Below are 15,112 nucleotides of genomic sequence, written 5' to 3' on the forward strand. Positions count from 1 at the left end.
CTTTAATGGCTGCGCACCACTGGGCGGAACCCCAAGACCTAACAGAGCGAGGTCAGGAAGTCCGCGCTGAAAAAAGGCAGAGAGCGACTTATACAGCCTCTCAGGGAGGAGCAGCGCAATTCTTCCCAAAAAAGGTGAGGCCTGGAGTGGTGGTCTCTCATAGGTCAGTTAGCCAGGGGGCAAGACTGGGTTGGGTGCCCGATCTGCTCAAGGTTGTGCTGACACAGTGGAATAGTTCTTGCTGTTTCTGGGCAGAATGCTGTTTCTGGACAGGAGGTTAGGAGGGGGAGGTTAGGAGAGGGTTAAACCAGCACCTCAAGGACATTCCAGCAATGGAGGAGGGAATGAGAGAAGAGAGCACAATAGTCAGCCTTTTTCTGCCAGTGGGAAGAAGAAAAGGGGGGAAGGGAAGAGGCCAAAATGGCCTCTGAGTTCCAACCTTGCAACTGTAATAGACTGTCTGAGCCAGTTGTAACAGAGTATCTAAAGACTAATTTGGTCCACACGCCCGTTTTAATAGCTTATGGCGGATATCTGGAGCCGACTAAGGGAGAAATCTATCCTTTAAAATCACTTTTCCCTTGTGCTTTGCAGAACTGGTCTAATTGTAGAACAGTATTATACTTAAGAGAACCTCCAACTGGCCACCATTCGCCGTCCTCCAGTGGATACCGTGGCCACGCAGTATCACATGGGAAGACCAGGTGTGTCTTCTTTAAGCCCTGGGGATCAAATCTATCCCAGTTTTTCAGGATACAGTTCAAAGGAGTGAGGCTGGAATTGTTAGCTCCCATCTGTAAGAGAGAAAAAAAGCGACCAGCGCCCTCTTTCTACCGGAGGCGTCCCTCCCTGCTCTAGATGGGGGTGTAGACAGATTTTACACCAAAGCTTTTCTTCCCTGGTCGGACTTAATCTGTCCATTACCGACGCAGGTGCTGTACTCGTCCGTCCCGGTTCTACCACCGAGACGGGGTGGGGATGTACCAGGGGTAGACCTGATGGCATCCCTGACTGACGTCCAGCTCTTCACCATTAACCTTCTTTGCCTCTGATGCCACCCAGGGTGCAATCAGAGTAACCTTCCGGAATGCCTCCGGAGCTAAGACCGCTGGGGGAAACATTCGTCACCTGAGTGCCTGTGCACAACCCTGAGTATATTCCTGACCACAGTAAGACTGATAAGAACATTAAATTGAGATGTTCCTTCCAAGCATCACCACACCAGCATGAGAGCCTCCTCTTGTCCGCTAAGAGCCAGTGCTACCAAAGGAAAAACACATTGCAGTCCCAACCTGAGTAACCTTTAACCTCAGAGATGTTCTTGTAGCTAGAGTTCCATCTACCTTCTGAACTTTTGATTCCTAGCGAGGCTAGGCGCTTTCCTGACTACCAATCCAAGTTTGGGACCTAAGTCACAGTACACAGTAAGAGCATAGATCACAAGTTCATTGAAAGTCTATCATTCAAGAGATTAGGTTGAAAAAGTGAAAAGTGAAGTTGCTCAGTCGTGTCCGACTCTTTGCAACCCCGTGGACTGTAGCCACGGTTCCTCTGTTCATGGGATTCTCCAGGCAAGAATACTGGAGTGGGTTGCCATTTCTTTCTCCAGGGGGTCTTCCCAACCCAGTGATCGAAACTGGGACTCCTGCATTGCAGGCAGACTCTTTATCCTCTGAGCCACCAGGGAAGCCCTGATTAGGTTAGTACTTCTAATTCCCAAGGAGTTATGAAATGGTCAAAGAGACAGAAAAGTCTGACCGAGAAAGGAGAGTTCGGTCCACACGCTTTGCTCATTTCTGGTCGGTTCCCCAAAGGAGACATTGGGTGCCTCTTGGCATGGGCAGGTCGGTATAAACCCCCGACAGGCTTCTGCCATAAGCCGTATGAGATCACCGTGGAACCGCAGAGCAGGGCTCCTCACTTGCTTCACGCAGGGCATGTCATTCATTCACGCAAGCACACCGTAGAGTTAGTGCAGTACAGCAGAAAACATGTTCCCTAGGAGAACAAAGAACTTGAGCTCCAAGCATCCTTACCTTGTCCTGAAGGATCCCGGATGAGCCCCCAAGATGAAAGGTTGTTGCAGAATGACACTAAGGGATCTTGGCCTCCGGAGGAGAAGAATTCAACCCGGGGCCAGAGACGAGGCTTGATCGCTCAGGGCTTTTGTATAATAAAGTTTTATTAAAGTATAAAGGAGAAAGAGAAAGCTACTGACATAGACATCAGAAGGGGGCCGAAAGAGTACCCCCCTGCTAGTCTTCAGTTGGATGTTATATAGTCACTAAGGAAATGGCAACCCACTCCAGTGTTCTTGCCTGGAGAATCCCAGGGACAGGGGACCCTTGTGGGCTTCTGTCTATGGGGTCGCACAGAGTCGGACACGACTGAAGTGACACAGCAGCAGCAGCAGCAGTCTGTTAATGAAAGAAAGGAATGTCTTAAGGCTCAGAATGGCACCAGGCCCCTCACCCACAAGATGCATTTTGGGATAATTTTGACACCAGAAGATTCATCCCGGGCCATAAAATGATTAACTTGAATCTTTTAGAAGGGCAGATTACCATACAAATAGTTTCGTTTTACATAGATTAACGAAACAATATCTGAGTATAACATAGAGGTTTGTCAAGTAGGTTCTGAGCCATTTGGCTGAACCGACTTGAAGATAGAGACTGGGGTAAATGTGTAGTACATTAACATAGCTTAAGACCAACATTTCCATAAGAAAAATGCATTGGTTAACTCAAGATTGAAGAATAGTTAACTTCAGGTGAAACGAGGTGTCATTACGGCAACACAGTTTTTTAAGAGAAACTTCTGGAAAAGGTCAGTCTTCATTCCAATCCCAAAGAAAGGCAATGCCAAAGAATGCTCAAATTACTGCACAATTGCACTCATCTCACACGCTAGTAAAGTCATGCTCAAAATTCTCCAAGCCAGGCTTCAGCAATATGTGAACCGTGAACTCGCAGATGTTCAAGCAGGTTTTAGAAAAGGCAGAGGCACCAGAGATCAAATTGCCAACATCCGCTGGATCATGGAGAAAGCAAGAGAGTTCCAGAAAAACATCTATTTCTGTTTCATTGACTATGCCAAAGCCTTTGATTGTGTGGATCACAAGAAACTGTGGAACATTCTGAAAGACATGGGAATACCAGAACCACCTGACCTGCCTCTTGAGAAACCTATGTGCAGGTCAGGAAGCAACAGTCAGAACTGTACATGGAACAACAGACTGGTTCTAAATAGGAAAAGGAGTACGTCAAGGCTGTATATTGTCACCTTGCTTATTTAACTTCTATGCAGAGTACATCATGAGGAACACTGGGCTGGAAGAAGCACAAACTGGAATCAAGATTGCAGGGAGAAATATCAATAACCTCAGATATGCAGATGACACTACCCTTATGGCAGAAAGTGAAGAGGAACTCAAAAGCCTCTTGATGAAAGTGAAAGAGGAGAGTGAAAAGGTTGGCTTGAAGCTCAACATTCAGAAAACGGAGATCATGGCATCTGGTCCAATCACTTCATGGGAAATAGATGGAAAAACAGTGTCAGACTTTATTTTTTGGGCTCCAAAATCACTGCGGATGCTGATTGCAGCCATGAAATTAAAAGACACTTACTCATTTTAAGGAAAGTTATGTCCAACCTTGATAGTATATTAAAAAGCAGAGATATTATTTTGCCAACAAAGGTCCGTCTAGTCAAGGCTATGGTTTTTCCAGTGGTCATGTATGGATGTGAGAGTTGGACTGTGAAGAAAGCTGATCGCTGAGGAATTGATGCTTTTGAACTGTGGTGTTGGAGAAGACTCTTGAGAATCCCTTGTACTGCAAGGAGATCCAACCAGTCCATTCTAAAGGAGATCAATCCTGGGTGTTCATTGGAAGGACTGATGCTAAAGCTGAAGCTGCAATACTTTGGCCACCTCATGCGACGAGTTGACTCACTGGAAAAGACTGTGATGCTGGGAAAGGTTGGGGGCGGGAGGAGAAGGGGACGACGGAGAATGAGATGGCTGGATGGCATCACCGACTCTGTGGACATGAGTTTGAGTGAACTCCGGGAGTTGGTGATGGACAGGGAGGCCTGGCGTGCTGTGATTCATGGGGTCGCAGAAAGTCAGACACGACTGAGCGACTGAACTGAACTGAACTGAGAGAAGAAAAAAATATCGCTAGTTTGCTTCCTCCTGCCCCTTAAGAGAGATAAAAATGTCTGACACTTGCAGGCTATTTCCTCCGTCTGGAAACCCCTGGCCTTCCTGCCTGTTACCCTCTCAGCTCCTTCTCATCACTGCCTTCAGGCTGGAGGCTTCAACATGTCTCCAGAAGAACACAGAATCTTGGCAAGTCTTTGAGAACCAAGGGATCATCCTTCAATTTCTTGAAAAGTGCATCTTACTTCATCGCAGTGACCTTTTCCAGTGTGGCCCCCGTGGTGTTCTCCCACCTTCTTCCTCTCTCTGAAAGGAAGGGCAGGTCGAGTGTCTCCAGTCCCCACACTAAGTGACGAGGCCAGTGGGGGAGGTCCCGGTGGTCCTTGCTTTCACTGGATACTAACTCAGACTCACAGGTTGACTGTGAACGTGGACGCCCTGCTTATCCATCAAAAATTCTCATCTCCTCACCCTCTCTTTTTTCTTGCTTTTCAGTCTCAGATTTACCTGAGATCGCCACTCACAGTTCCTGAAGAGTCCAGAGATTTCTCCTGAAGGACAGGTTCTGAAAGATTCATAGAGATAAATAAAGAATGCACATGATTCCTACCTCGTGCTGATGCCTCGAGGGTGACAAGAGTGTGTTTTCTCTTGAGAACTGTAAAATCTTCCAAGTAATAGATCATTGGGGGCATCCTTTGTCTTCCTGCTCATTCTAATAATGTTCTTTCTGAATTTTAATTCAGTAAAAATTTATCTTATAAATATGCCAAGGGGGAGATCAATTAAAAAATGTTACTGAAGTAACTCCAAGGGTTTTCCAACAAATAAGGACACAGAACCTGAGGTCAGACACTGGATGAGAGATTCCTACCCTGAGCCACTGTCTCTGGAGGGTGGAATGGCCATGACCATCCTCCGGTAGGTAAGCTTCCTCAGGCACATCCTATGTGGGACCACTGAATCACAGAATCTTAGATTGGCCAATGGCAGGCAGCTGGCGAGAGATGAGGAAAACAGAAAGCTGCCCAGCAACCTAGGACAACTCCTGGGCAAGGACTTAGTAAGTGTCCGCGTCAGGCCATTCGTTAGAGCCAGAATCAGGGCCTTAGAGAGAGTGTCAGGATCTCAGAGATAACTTGATGGCCTTAGTAAGAGTCAGTTAAGGCTGTTCATTAGGGGCACTTCACAGACTTTATCAGGGACATATTCAGGGCCTTGATTATGGACAGAATCAGAGGGATATTTAGTGACAGCATAGACTATAAGGGACCAAGACCTAAGCTAGGGAGAGTGTCAAGGCTTCAGGTAAGGTTGTTCCTTAGGGCTATCTCAGGGTTTTCAATAGGACCAGTGTCAGGGCTGTAGTTAGTGACAAAATCCGTGTGTTACTTGGGGGAAAAGTCAGGCCATTGTTATTGACAGTGTCAGGGCCTTTGTGAGGAGGAGGTTCTTGACCTTACAAAGGAATAGGATCAGAGAAATAGGACCATTCTCAGGTTATGAGTTAGGGCCACAATTAGGGTGTTATATAGGGAAAGAATTATGTTCTGAATGGCAGTGTCTGGGCCTTAGGTAGAGTCATCATCAAGACCTTAGTTAGGAAGAGCTTCAGTTCAGTTCAGTCGCTCAGTTATGTCCACCACTTTGTGACCCCATGGACTGCAGCAGGCCAGGCTTCCCTGTCCATCACCAACACCCAGAGCTTGCTCAAACTCATGTCCATTGATCAATGATGCCATCCAGCCATCTCATCCTCTATCATCCCATTCTCCTCCTGCCTTCAATCTTTCCCAGCATCAGGGTCTTTTCAAATGAGTCAGTTTTTTGCAACAGGTGGTCAAGTATTGGAGCTTCAGCTTCATCATCAGCATCTGTCCTTCCAATTACTATTCAGGACTGATTTCCTTTAGGATGGACTGGTTGGATCTCCTTGCAGTCCAAGGGACTCTTAAGAGTCTTCTCCAACACCGCAGTTCAATAGCATCAATCTTTCAGCGCTCAGTTTTCTTTATAGTCCAACTCTCACATCCATACATGACTACTGGAAAAAACCATAGCTTTGACTACATGGACCCTGGTCAGCAAAGTAACGTCTTTGCTTTTTAATATGCTGTCTAGTTTGGTCATAGCTTTTCTTCCAAGGAGCAAGCATCTTTGAATTTCATGGCTGCAGTCACCATGTGCAGTAATTTTGGAACTCCCCAAACTAAAGTCTCTCACTGTTTCCGTTGTTTCCCCATCTATTTGCCATGAAGTGATGGTACCGGATTCCATGATCTTATTTTTCTGAATGTTGAGTTTTAAGCCAACTTTTTCACTCTCCTCTTTCACATTCATCAATAGGCTCTTTAGCTCTTCTTCGCTTTCTGCCTTAAGGCTGATATCGGTTTGTATCTGAGGTTATTGTTATTTCTCCCAGCAATCTTGATTCCAGCTTGTGCTTCATCCAGCCTGGTATTTCGCATGATGTATTCTGCATATAAGTTAAATAAGCCGGGTGATGATATACAGCCTTGACATACTCCTTTCCTGAGTTGGAACCAGTCTGTTGTTCCATGTCCAGTTCTAACTGTTGATTCTTGACCTGCATACAGATTTCTCAGGAGGCAGGTCAGGTGGTCTGGTATTCCCATCTGTTTAAGAATTTTCCACAGTTTGTTGTGATCCACCCAGTCAAAGGCATTGTGTAGTCAATAAAGCAGAAGTAGATATTTTTCTGGAACTCTCTTTTTTGATGATCCAAAAGATGTTGGCAATTTGATCTCTGGTTCCTCTACCTATTCCAAATTCAGCTTGAACATCTAGACATTCATGGTTCACATACTGTTGAAGCCTTAGAGAATTTTGAGCATTAATTTGCTAGCATGTGCGATGACTGCAATTGTGATGGAATTCCAGCTGAGCTATTTCAAATCCTAAAAGATGATACTGTGAAAAAGCTGCACTCAATATGTCAGCAAATTTGGAAAACTCAGCAGCGGCCACAGGACTGGAAAAGGTCAGTTTTCATTCCAGTCCCAAAGAAAGGCAATGCCAAAGAATGCTCAAACTACCGCAAAGAGACGGACACGACTGAGCGACTGAACTGAACTGAATTGAACTTGAATATTCTTTGGGATTTGCCACCTCTTTTTAATATCTTCTGCTTCTGTTAGGTCCATACCATTTCTGTCCTTTATTGTGCCCATTTTTGCATGAAATATTCCTTTGGTATCTCTAATTTTCTTGAAGATATCTCTAGTCTTTCCTATTCATTTGTTTTCCTCTATTTCTTTGCATTTATCACCAAGGAATTCTTTCTTATCTCTTCTTGATATTCTTTGCATTAAGTGGGTCTATCTTTCCTTTCTCCTTTGCCTTTAGCGTCTCTTCTTTTCTCAGCTATTTATAAGGCCTCCTCAGACAACCATTTTGCTTTGTGCATTTCTTTTTCTTGGGAATGGTCTTGATCACTGCCTTCTGTATAAAGTCATGAACTCCCGTCCATTGAGAGTGCAAGGCCCTGTCAGATCCTAGAGAGGAAAGACATCAGGGACCAGTGAAAGGCGGCGTCAGGTCCTAGAGAGGACGACATCAGGGAGCAGCAAGAGGCAGCGGCAGTCCTAGAGAGGAAAGACAGCCGGGAACCATGTTAGGGTTAGGGTTTTAGGGTTAGGTTTGGGGCTAGGGTTACGGATAGGGTCAGATGGGTTAGGGTTAGATGAGTTAGGGTTAGGGTTCCCGACATGGCACCCGGCCCCCTCAGACACATTCCTGCAGCCGCCTCACTCATGGGCAGGACTGTGCTGACCTAAAAATGTGTTTGTAAGGCTCGCAGAGTGCAGGCCAACGTCCAGCCCTGACTCGGGAAATGAGTTCCTTGGAGCAGGAGTCACCGGTCTGGTACCTGAGGAGCCACACACTAGGACGATAGCAGCCCCAGCCGCCTGGGGGTTGAGAGTCATCCCAGTCTGGGAGCGCAGGCTGGGAAGTTATTTTGCAGTGGCAATTGCCTCTAGGGTCCCGTGCCCAGGCAGGTCTGCCACACTCCCAGGGAAAGTCCAGGCAACCTCCACAAGGCTGTTCCATCATGTTTGCTCTGCAGGAGAGAGCTCGCGAGCTTAGGCCTGTCTGCACGGTGCTTGGCTCCTGCGGGCAGAACACCGTGAACGCCCATCTTGCTCGCAGAGTGCAGGCCGACCTCAGGCCCTGACTTTGGAATTGAGGCACTGGGGCCAGGTCCGGAGGTCTGGCGTCTGAGAAGCTAAACATTGGATGCACACTCAGTTCAGTTCAGTTGCTCAGCCGTGTCCGACTCTTTGTGACCCCATGAATCACAGCACGCCACACCTCCCTGTCCATCACCAACTCCCGGGTTCACTCAAACTCATGTCCGTCGAGTTGGTGATGCCATCCAGCCATCTCGTTCTCTGTCAACCCCTTCTCCTCCCACCTCCAATCCCTCCCAGCATCAGAGTCTTTTCCAGTGAGTCAACTCTTCGCATGAGGTGTCCAAAGTATTGCAACTTCAGCTTTAGCATCAGTCCTTCCAATGCACACACAGGACAGATATCCTTTAGGATGGACTGGTTGGATCTCCTTGCAGTCCAAGGGACTCTGAAGACTCTTACCCAGCACCACAGTTCAAAAGCTTCAATTCTTCATCACTCAGCTTTCTTCACAGTCCAACTCTCACATCCATACATGACCACTGTAAAAACCATAGACTTGACTAGATGGACCTTTGTTGGAAATGTAATGTCTCTACTTTTTAATATGCTATCTAGATTGATCATAATTTTCCTTCCAAGTAGTAAGCGTCTTTTAATTTCATGGCTGCAGTCAGCATCTGCAGTGATTTTGGAGCCCCAAATATAAAGTCTGACACTGTTTCCACTGTTTCTTCATCTATTTCCCACGAAGTGATAGGACCAGATGCCTTGATCTTAGTTTTCTGAATGTTGAGCTTTAAGCCAACTTTTTCCCTCTCCTCTTTTACTTTCATCAAGAGGCTTTTCAGTTCCTCTTCACTTTCTGCCATAAGGGTGGTGTCATCTGCATATCTGAGATTATTGATAATTCTCCCGGCAATCTTGATTCCAGCTTGTGCTTCTTCCAGCCCAGCGTTCCTCATGATGTTCTCAGCATAGAAGTTAAATAAGCAGGGTGACAATATAGAGCCTTGACGCATTTCTTTTCCTATTTGGAACCAGTCTGTTGTTCCATGTACAGTTCTGACTGTTGCTCCCTGACCTGCATACAGGTTTCTCAAGAGTCAGGTCAGGTGGTTCTGGTATTCCCATGTCTTTCAGAATGTTCCACAGTTTCTTGTGATCCACACAATCAAAGGCTTTGGCATAGTCAATGAAGGAGAAATAGATGTTTTTCTGGAACTCTCTTGCTTTCTCCATGATCCAGCGGATGTTGGCAATTTGATCTCTGGTGCCTTTGCCTTTTCTAAAACCTGCTTGAACATCTGCGAGTTCACGGTTCACATATTGCTGAAGCCTGGCTTGGAGAATTTTGAGCATGACTTTACTAGTGTGTGAGATGAGTGCAATTGTGCAGTAATTTGAGCATTTTTTGGCATTGCCTTTCTTTGGGATTGGAATGAAGACTGACATTTTCCAGTCCTGTGGCCACTGCTGAGTTTTCCAAATTTGCTGGCACATTGAGTGCAGCACTTTCACAGCATCATCTTTCAAGATTTGAAATAGCTCAATTGGAATTCCATCACCTCCACTAGCTTTGTTCGTAGTGATGCTCTCTAAGGCCCACTTGACTTCACATTCCAAGATGTCTGGCTCTAGGTCAGTGATCACGTTATCGTGACTATCTTGGTCGTGAAGATCTTTTTTGTACAGTTCTTCTGTGTATTCTTGCCACCTCTTCTTAATATCTTCTGCTTCTGTTAGGTCCATAGCATTTCTGTCCTTTATCGAGCCCATCTTTGCATGAAATGTTCCCTTGGTATCTCTAATTTTCTTGAAGGAATCTCTAGTCTTTCACATTCTATTGTTTTCCTCTATTTCTTTGCATTGATCACTGAGGAAGGCTTTCTTATCTCTCCTTGCTATTCTTTGGAACTCTGCATTCAGATGCTTATAGCTTTCCTTTTCTCCTTTGCTTTTCGCTTCTCTTCTTTTCTCAGCTATTTGTAAGGCCTCCTCAGACAGCCATTTTGCTTTTTTGCATTTCTTTTCCATGGGGATGGTCTTGATCCCTGTCTCCTGCACAATGTCACGAACCTCCGTCCATATTTCATCAGGCACTCTATCTATCAGATCTAGTCCCTTAAATCTATTTCTCACTTCCACTGGATAATCATAAGGGATTTGATTTAGGTCATATCTGAATGGTCTAGTGGTTTTCCCTGCTTTCTTCAATTTCAGTCTGAATTTGGCAATAAGGAGTTCATAATCTGAACCACAGTCAGCTCCTGGTCTTGTTTTTGCTAACTGTATAGAGCTTCTCCATCTTTGGCTGCAAAGACTATAATCAATCTGATTTCAGTGTTGACCATCTGGTGATGTCCATGTGTAGAGTCTTCTCTTGTGTTGTTGAAAGAGGGTGTTTGCTATGACCAGTGTGTTCTCTTGGCAAAACTCTATTAGCCTTTGCCCTGCTTCATTCTGTGCTCCAAGGCCAAATTTGCCTGTTACTCCAGGTGTTTCTTGACTTCCTACTTTTTCATTCCAATCCCCTATAATGAAAAGGACATCTTTTTTTGGGTGTTAGTTCTAAAAGGTCTTATAAGTCTTCATAGAACCTTTCAACTTTGGCTTCTTCAGTATTACTGGTTGGGGCATAGGCTTGGATTACTGTAATAGTGAATGGTTTGCCTTGGAAACGAACAGAGATCATTCTGTCATTTTTGAGATTGCATCCAAGTACTGCATTTCGGACTCTTTTGTTGACCATGATGGCTACTCCATTTCTTCTAAGGGATTCCTGCCCACAGTAGTAGATATAATGGTCGTCTGAGTTAAATTCACCCATTCCAGTCCATTTGAGTTCACTGATTCCTAGAATGTCTATGTTCACTCTTGCCATCTCCTGTTTGACCACTTCCAATTTGCCTTGATTCATGGACCTAACATTCCAGGTTCCTATGCAATATTGCTCTTTACAGCATTGGACCTTGCTTCTGTCCCCAGTCACATCCACAACTGGGCAATATTTTTGCTTCGGCTCTATCCTATCATTCTTTATGGATTTATTTCTCCACTGACTCTGTGGACATGAGTTTGAGTGAACTCTGGGAGTTGGTGATGGACAGGGAGGCCTGGCGTGCTGTGATTCATGGGGTTGTGGAGAGTCGGACACGACTGAGCGACTGAACTGAACTGAACTGAACTGAACTCCAGTAGCATATTGGGAACCCACCAACCTGGGGAGTTCCTCATTCAGTACCTTATCATTTTGCCTTTTCATACTGTTCATAGGGTTAGGGTCAGGGTCAGGGTCAGGGCGCCTGTGCTAGCCCCAACCAACCCCCGCACCCCGCTCCGTCCGCTGCCCTGGCCCCGTCCATCACGTGGCCGCCGGCTCGTGCTCCCGGGCCCAACTCAGCCTCCGGGTGCAGCGACTGGCGGGTCGAGAGCTGGCAGGGCCGCACTCGGTCTCCGGGTGGAGGGACCGGCGGGTCGACTAGCCGGCTAGGCGGCAGTTCGACTGTAAGAATGGGTTAGCATAAGAACAGCCATCTTAGAGGCCGGAAAAACCATTTTTACTGAGTATGTGACTTGAGGGAAGAAGAACTAGATAAAACCTGGGAGACAAGTTAATCTTAAGTACCAAGAATGTGGGCGGCTGCCACACTGAAAATTAGGTAAATAGGTCTGATAAGTTTATCTCATTAAGACACCAGGATAGAGATATGCACAGCTGTGTGTGAGTGTGGGAAAAATTCCTGTGAGTTAGGTAATTTAGAAATATCATGATTTGAAAATGCTATATAACCCCTTGGCTCTGAGTTCTTGGGGTCCTTGTTGAAACCCGCTGCGTCGGGCAGACACTTGGACCCCAGCTAGCTGGAAATAAACCTCGCTGTGTGTCTTGCATTATCGTGAGTGTCCTCTGTTCCTTTGAGGGAAGGGCGACTCTGGACTCTAACACGACCAGCCGGCCGGGCCGCACTGTGCCTCCAGGTACAGGAACGGCGGGTCGTCCAGCTGGCTGTGCCGCACGCGACCTACGGGTGGTGGGACTGGCGGGTAGACCAGCCAGCCAGGCCAGACGGCTTCCCGGTGCAGTGACTGGTGGGTCGACCAGTTGGCCGGACCTTACTAGGCCTCCAGGTGGAAGTACTGGCGGGTAGAGTTGGAACTTTATCCTGATGTCTGATGCACATTAGGACAAGAATTTGTCCTTTAAATTCACCTGTCTCTCATAAGATCTAAGTCCAGATTGGTAAACTTTTGGAGAGACTGTTTTAGACTTTCCAGAAAGGCAATGGGGTTCTCATTGGATTCCTGAGTTATTGCTGAGACTGGGCACAGTCCCACAACCAATAGGCTTACTTCTATTTCCATGGGTGGACTTCCTTAGGGGTGAGTCTTTTTAAAGCTTATCCTACACAATACTGTTGCAACCTGAGAGCCAGGTGTCCCTGGATCAGGGTGAAGATCCCCAGGCAGGCTGAGGTGTGACAGCCTCCTGGAGATTGAATCCCTGGGCAGGTCGAGGGAGGTTGGCCTCCTGAGAATTGGGTCCCTGGACAGTTCGAATCATGTTGACTTCCTGGGACCCCTGGACTGGAGTTGAGTGTCCCCAAGGTCTCCAGCGTGACCAGTGCTGGGTAGGATTAAGGGGTTGTAACCTTAACTTATTGCTGGTTTGTCCACCGTGGATGGGAATAGATACCATGATGTAAGCAATCCAAGCCTGTGCCCTGAGACTTGGAACTTGGTGAAACAGCCGTCAGCCTTATCCTCATTGCTCTGAGGGATTGTAAGTTACTGATTTCCTCCCCTAGTCCTCCATAAGAATAGCTTAGGGTATCTCCAATGGTAAACATTTCATTGTCATAGACCCACTGTAGTTAATAACAGAAGTAATGACAAAGGACACGAAACAACAGACTGGTTCCAAATAGGAAAAGGAGTACATCAAGGCTGCATATTGTCACACTGCTTATTTAACTTATGCACAGGGTACATCACGAGAAACGCTGGTCTGGAAGAAGCACAAGGTGGAATCAAGATTGCAGCTAACACTGCATACATATAACACTACCCTTAAGGCAGAAAGCAAAGAAAAACTAAAGAGCTCTTGATGAAAGTGAAAGAGGAGAGTGAAAAAGTTGGTTTAAATCTCAGCATTCAGAAAACTAACATCATGGCATCCGGTCCCATCACTTCACGGCAAATAGATGGGGAAACAGTGGAAACAGTGACAGACTGTATTTTTCTGGGCTCCAAAATCACTGCAGATGGTGACTGCAGCCATGAAATTAAAAGACGCTTACTCCTAGGAAGGAAAGTTATGACCAACCTAGACAGCATATTAAAAAGCAGAGACGTTTACTTTGTCTACAAAGGTCCGTCTCATCAAGGCTATGATTTTTCCAGTGGTCATGTATGGATGTGAGAGTTGGACTATAAAGAAAACTGAGTGCTGAAAAATGGATGCTTTTGAACTGTGGTGTTGGAGAAAACTCTTGACAGTCCCTTGGACTGAAAGGAGATCCAACCAGTCCATCCTAAAGGAAATCAGTCCTGAATATTCATTGGAAGGACTGATGTTGAAGCTGAAACTCCAATACTTTGGCCTCCTGATGCGAAGAACTAACTCATTGGAAAAGACCCTGATGTTTGGAAAGATTGAAGGCGGGAGGAAAAGGGGACAACAGAGGATGAGATGGTTGGATGGCACCACTGACTCAGTGGATATGAGTTTGAGTAAACTTCAGGAGTTGGTGATAGACAGGGAGGCCTGGAGTGCTGCAGTCCATGGGGTTGCAAAGAGTCGGACATGACTGAGCGACTGAATTGAACTGAAGGGCATAACATAAACTGATTAAAATCAAATGGGTCTAAGATGACAGACAAATCAATTTCAGCTAAAACTTGATCCTCAATCTGCAAGCTAAATGACACACCCAGGGGTGCCAAGACAGTTCCAAGGCACTGTCAAAAGACCGAGGAGTGGGTGGTTCCCCTGTTGTTGGAATGATCCTTCCGCTCATTAACATATGAAATCACCCAACTCACTAAAACTAACCACACCGCATTCCATGGCCACCGCGCTGGTCCTCTGTGATGGCCCACACTCTTGGAGTGTGTTTATCTCTGAATCCGAACAAATTTACCTCTTACCTATTGCTGGGTTTCTCATGGAGTTTTTTTGAAATGAGACATCAAGAACCTGAGCTTCATTAGGTCCTGAAACCAAGCACCACGGATTTTGGCCTGGCTCAAGTCCCGGTCGGACACGACTGAGTGACTAAGCAGAGCACAGAGTCCCTGACATGTGAGTTTGAGTCCCAATCTTAGGTAAACAGTTTCAAACACAATTTTTGGAAGTGGAAAGATGATGACCCGCCCAATACTTTGTGAACAGTGGATTAAATGGAGAGAGGAGCTGAAGGACGGGAGGAAAAAGAGGTGGGAAAATGGTGCCTAGGAATCCCCTTCATAACTTGCGGGAAAATCTGCTAAATGCCTGACCTGTGCTCACAGTTTTCATTGGCCTGATCCTTGGCATAAAGGAGGTTAAGGACAGAAGAACCTCCACCCACTTGGGCAACCGCTACCAAGGCACAGCAGATAGCAGAGCCTTCAGGACACCCTGGGGCATCTACTGCCGCTCATCCGTTTGCCAGGGGTTTGAGGAAAAAAGGAATGAGAGATTGTAAAGGAATTAATCAATCTGATTTCGGTGTTGACCATCTGCTGATGTCCATGTGTAGAGTATTCTCTTGTGTTGCTGGAAGAGGGTGTTTGCTATGACCAGTGCGTTCTC

Source organism: Moschus berezovskii, chromosome 10 (assembly GCF_049115385.1).
Source record: "Moschus berezovskii isolate FMDL1 chromosome 10, NW_MosBer_1.0, whole genome shotgun sequence".
In the NCBI taxonomy this organism is placed as follows: domain Eukaryota; kingdom Metazoa; phylum Chordata; class Mammalia; order Artiodactyla; family Moschidae; genus Moschus; species Moschus berezovskii.